Consider the following 5,703-nt stretch of genomic DNA (forward strand, 5'->3'; position numbering starts at 1 on the left):
CTCAATTTCTTGATATCCTCCTCCGTGACGGGGGAAGGCATCCACCGGCCTTGAAGGCTGGATCCGGACATGATTGAAGGTCCGAAGCACCTGACCTGGGCTTTGGGTGTTAGAACTCGAGGCGGGGGAAGGGTTCGATTGAGCACGGGAGGGAAGAAGTAAAAGCCTTATCCCTTTATAGCGTCCTCCTGGTGGCCGTTTGGGACTTGCCTAAAATCTAGGAGTCCAAGGCACGGTTGGGTTACCCACATCCGTATTAATGAGGATCTCGCAATAAGGGGAACATGATCTCTACTTTGACAAGACGTGTCAAGAAACCACCTCGCGTTATGTACGGGGCTGGTTAAGGAAAAACGGTTCGAATAATTACCGGGCCATGGCATGATGTCATGTCGCCGAAACGTGTCAGCAAATTGGATTCGTGGAAATATTATTCTCTCTAGGGTGGTATGTGGAACTTATTTTGCAGGGTCGGACACTATCCTTGTATTCAAACTCTTCTGTGGTGTATTCGGAGGAGGAACCTGCCTTGCAATGCCGAAGACAACACTGCGCGCCGGACTCATCGTCATTGAAGCCTGATTCAGGGGCTACTAAGGGAGTCCTGGATTAGGGGGTCTCCGGACAGCCGGACTATATCCTTTGGCCGGACTGTTGGACTATGAAGATACAAGATTGAAGACTTTGTCCCATGTCCGGATGGGACTCTACTTGGCGTGGAAGGCAAGCTAGGCAATATGAATATGTATATCTCCTCCTTTGTAACCGACCTTGTGTAACCCTAGCCCCCTCCGATGTCTATATAAACCAGAGGGTTTTAGTTCGTAGGACAACATACAATCATACCATAGGCTAGCTTCTAGGGTTTAGCCTCTCCGATATCGTGGTAGATCAACTCTTGTACTACTCATATTATCAAGAATAATCAAGCAGGACATAGGGTTTTATCTCCATCAAGAGGGCCCGAACCTGGGTAAACATCGTGTCCCCAGCCTCCTGTTACCATCCACCTTAGACACACAGTTCGGGACCCCCTACCCGAGATCCGCCGGTTTTGACAGCGACACTCATCATAGCTCACAAGTGCAAACCAAGAACGGTTGCATGCATCATGCAACATTCATTATTACAAGTTTACCGAAAATAAAAAAGGCATATAGTAGCACAAGTCTCTAAATACACACTATTCAGTTTCATTTATTCATACAACCCATATGATAGACTGACACTTGTCATAAGCTGATTTAATTTAGCACTTGAATTGTAGATTTGCAGTTACCTTTTCCTGGCAAACTTGCCCCAAGTGAAAACTATGAACACATAGGCTTTGTCATGCACCTCGTCAAAGAAGCGGAAATAATCGGTTTCTGATAAAGAGTTTCTTGATATGTCCAATGTTTCTAGATTTTTGGGCAATTGAGGTATTCTTCCAGATATATTGTTTGAACTAGAATATAATGCTCCCAGTGACATGTTACCCATATTTTTTGGCAAGGCACCACTTATTCGGTTATTGGATATATCCAAGTATGTGATCTTTGAGAAGGAACTGGAGAACCAATTTGGAAACCTATCGGTTATTCCTGTGCTTGAGATATGAATGCGAGTAAGATCCACTTGCCACCTAAGCCATGCAGGAAATAGAGGACCCATCTGGCAAGATGCAAAACTGGCTTCTTGCAGTCTGAAGGGAGGAACCCATTCTGAACCCACCACAATCTCCAATTGATTGTCAGATAAATCTATTTGCTCTAAGCTTTTCAGACCATGCAAGTGTTCTTCTGTGATCAAACCATCCAAGTGATTCTGACTAACATCCAACCAAATCAAATTAGTGAGATTACCGATTTCAGGTGTCACATGTCCAGTCAGGTGGTTGCGAAATAGGTATAGAGCCTTCAGATTTGTAAAGTGCCCTATAACTTCTGGTATAGGCCCAGTAATTTTGTTAAAACCGAGATCAAGAATGACTAAGCTGGTGCGGTGTCCCATCCAATTTGCTAGAGGTCCTGGCAATTGGTTACCCGACAGGAGCAACTCCTGCAACTTGTTTGAGGAACATTGTGGGAGCCTCTCCGCTTCGAATCCATTTGAGAAACAATTGTCAAGGTTTATGAACCTCAAGTTGCATAGGTTCTTCAAGTCCGCCGAGTCCATGCTCATTGTGTTATTAGCTAAGAAGGATAATTCTTGCAAGGATACCATACCCCCAGTGCATCAGGAAGCAGACCATACATGCCTTTGTTATAATCAAGGTAGAGCCGCTTGAGTCTTGTTAGGTTCCACAACCAACAAGATGCAACCGGGTGGTCAAACTTGTTGACAGCGAGGTTGAGCACCTCAAGAGTTGTAGTAAGGTTTGAGTGTGGGAGCGATTGGTTCGCACTTGTTAGCGAGCAACCTTCAAGATCAAGGGACCTCAAAGGAAGGGCATTCACCGCATGAGCCCAATCATCCACCGTACTCAGGTCCACAAAAAACAGGCTGAGAAACCTTAGAGATGGTAGACGTGTTAACCGCAAGAGATCCTCGGAGTACATGTTTCCATAGCTTGAGAGGTCAAGATAGTGCAGTTTGGAGAGGTTGCCAAAGTGGGGAGGCACTTCGCCAGAAAATGGTACTCCGGATAGGTTGAGATATCTCAGGTTACCTAGGGAACCCAGAAATTTGGGAATACTATCAGCTGGTCCAACAAGGCTATTGGAGGTAAGATCAAGATGTTCTAGGTGCCGCAGGGAGAGCAAGGAAGGACTTATCTCACCGACCAGCTCCTGTCCTTGAAGGTTAAGCACGACGACATGGCCGGTCCGGTTGCTGCACCGGACACCTCTCCACTGGCAGCAGTCGTCTTTGCACCATGAGGCGAGGAGGCCATCAGTGTCGCTGGTGATAGTGATGCCTTGCTTGAATGCCAGCAGGGTGTCCCTCTCCTGCCTCATGCAGGCGGCCGCCGGTGGCCGCTACACCAGTGCATGTGATGAGGCGGCGAGCAGGACCGCGAGGAGGAGGAGCAACTTTGGAGGAGGATGCATGGTGGGCACCAGGCAGACGGTGGTGTGGGCAGTCCACATATCGGCTTCGTGCTTTTGATGAATATATATATATGGTCTCAGTTCACTAGCCCGTCCTCGGTTGGAGTTGCCGAGTCACACTAGTAGAAAAAGGTCCATTTGTCCCGATTCGTAAGGCCCATTTGTCCCGGTTTAGGAACCGGGACTAAAGGGTCGTTACTAAAGCCCTTGGCCTTTAGTCCCGGTTCGGTTCTTATACGAACTGGGACAGATGGGCCTCCACGTGTCTGCTGCGGCGAGCCCAGGCAGGAGGGCCTTTGGTCCCGGTTGGTGCCACCAACGGGGACCTATAGGCATCCACGCGTCAGCTTTTTAGGGGCTAGGGTTTTTGTTTTTTTCTGAAGGGGGGAGGATTTGGGGGTTTTGTATGGTTAATTAAGGTGTTTCACATATTGTGTTAGGTAGCTAATTAATTAATAGAGAGAAGTGTCCTCTCTTATCTCCGTGCTTGGTCGAACCTATGTACTATACGTATAGAGAGGCTCTCGACACGCTAGCTAGTAAGCAAATGAAAGAAACCATTAAGTACAGAAGTTCGTCATGCATACCGAGAGAAGTGATATTGACCTCTCCTTCTCTGAGAGATTGCACGAACAACAAGTTTTCGTATATCTATCCGACGCTACTGTCTACATATATACAATAAGATCTCTTACAATATAATCTCCCCTAATTATATAAGAACTTAGCTTCGACATGGTATTCTCCGGCTTTATTGATGACGTGGTCAACAAAGAATCACGCCAATTCCTCTTGAATTTCTTTCATGCGATCTTCTGGTAGGAGTTCATTCCGCATCTGCCGTGTCTAATTTCAAGAAGGGGGTTAATACATATATATGAATGAAACTCAATAGAAATGATGGTGTAATAAAATGAAATTGTGAATAGTATTGCTTACGCACATCAAATTGTCTTTGAGAGTAGCCCCACTTATTTTTGCAAGTCGCGTTGTAGATGAACTCGCAGACGTAGTATCCACAGAAATCATTCCCTTGTTCCTGCCACAAGCACTTTACGAGAAATAGAGGTCAATCAAACTGATAATGAAGCATTATAAATGGCATTGATGAAAGTAGCTAGAATCAACGAGAGATGCGCGAAAGTAGCTAGCTAGTAGTACTTACTTTCGGGTATGTATATCACAGCCCCTTTGGCAGTCCCGGAGCTTCTGCGATGAACTTTTTCCAAACGCTGCAAGACAAAGATAATAATTATTACTTGAGATATCAGAAAATGAACAAAAAGTTGCCGATATGGTGTGATAATGATCGATTGAACTTACTTGTGGAGAATTTTAGTCATGTCCGCATAGGTCTCAGGATCTTTTCGTCTCGAGTCTAAGACGATTACTAGTCCCTGCTCAAGCTTAATCTCCAAGAGAATATAGTGGAAGCTGCGCACGCATGCATAACTCATCAATTAATTACATTACTATAACCTCGAGTAATAAGGGAAACCGAATATGCACAAGACAGTAACACTCACTTGAAGTTGTAAGGAAAGAATATTTTATCTTTGTTTTGATTTATTACCAACGATTTGAGCAAGTTGGCCTCGGCTTCTTTGGCATTCTTTTTAACAACATATTCATCTATGAGATTTGTGTTAATGAACCCAATATCATATATTTCTTCTTTTCTGCACTCGACGGTCTTTAATCTGCATAATATAGTGAGGATAATTATAAATACATGCAATGAAAGAGCTGAGCTATATATAGAGACTTAATGACATAAGTAGTACTTACAGACAGTAGCAAGTGGTCGTTAATGGAAGAACTCCTCAAATGGAATAGACAACAGATCAATCCCAACTAGGTCGTGCTCCTCTTTAACTCTCAGCATCAAAGTATTCGTCCCCCAGACTCTCTGCAGGTTTTCATGTACCAATCATGCAATCTTTGCATCATTGTTGTTAGAGATTTTTCATCTTTGATGAGAGGCTTCCCGTAATGGTATTTGTGTTTGTCCACCTCCAAGGATTCAAAATGTACATCGTCGGCCAGGTAATCATCAAGATTGGTATAACCGGGCACCATCCTCTAATCATTAGCGACAATATCGCTAGACACCTTGATCGGGGGGCACGATTGGTTCACTTGTTCACCGAGCTGGGCAATTTTTTCACTTCTCGTCGTTCTGCTAACCTTCGATCACTGATAGTACTTCTCGACCGCTCCGCTTTGATATATACCTTTTCAGTAATGCGCTCATAGTTTGTTTTTGGCGGAGATTTTTGGTGGTTTCCTCAGGGCATCAATTGTGCGCTTTAATTTCACCGAATCTATCTTCTCCTCCGGAGATGGATGTTTCTTTGCTTTCACCCCATCAAAGAAGTCCTTCACTTCGGTTTCCACGATCTTCGCATTTTTCTCCACGGTCCTCTCGTATGGTAACTTCTCTAGAGGCTTGAGAGATGGACCGAATCTGTATTGCCTCCCGCCTCTGGCTGTACTACTAGACGTCGGAGTAGACGGAGCGGCTGCAGCTGTCTTCTTTCATTGCTTACAAGGCGAAGGAGAAGTACTACGACGCACTGGAGCAGCCGGAGCGGCGGCGGGTCTCTTCTGCCCTTGCTGGTGAGGCGGGTCAGGAGGAGGCTGGCTACTCGGGCGCGCCAGCGCAGGCGAA

At 45.3% G+C, this 5,703-nt stretch overlaps 1 pseudogene; it reads right to left on the reverse strand.

The window, feature by feature from the left end:
- Positions 1 to 1,275: 1,275 nt before the first annotated feature.
- Positions 1,276 to 3,032, reverse strand: LOC123129472 (receptor-like protein EIX2; annotated as a pseudogene).
- Between the last annotated feature and the right edge of the window lie 2,671 nt (positions 3,033 to 5,703).

The sequence above is a fragment of the Triticum aestivum genome, chromosome 6A (assembly GCF_018294505.1).
Source record: "Triticum aestivum cultivar Chinese Spring chromosome 6A, IWGSC CS RefSeq v2.1, whole genome shotgun sequence".
Classification (NCBI taxonomy): domain Eukaryota; kingdom Viridiplantae; phylum Streptophyta; class Magnoliopsida; order Poales; family Poaceae; genus Triticum; species Triticum aestivum.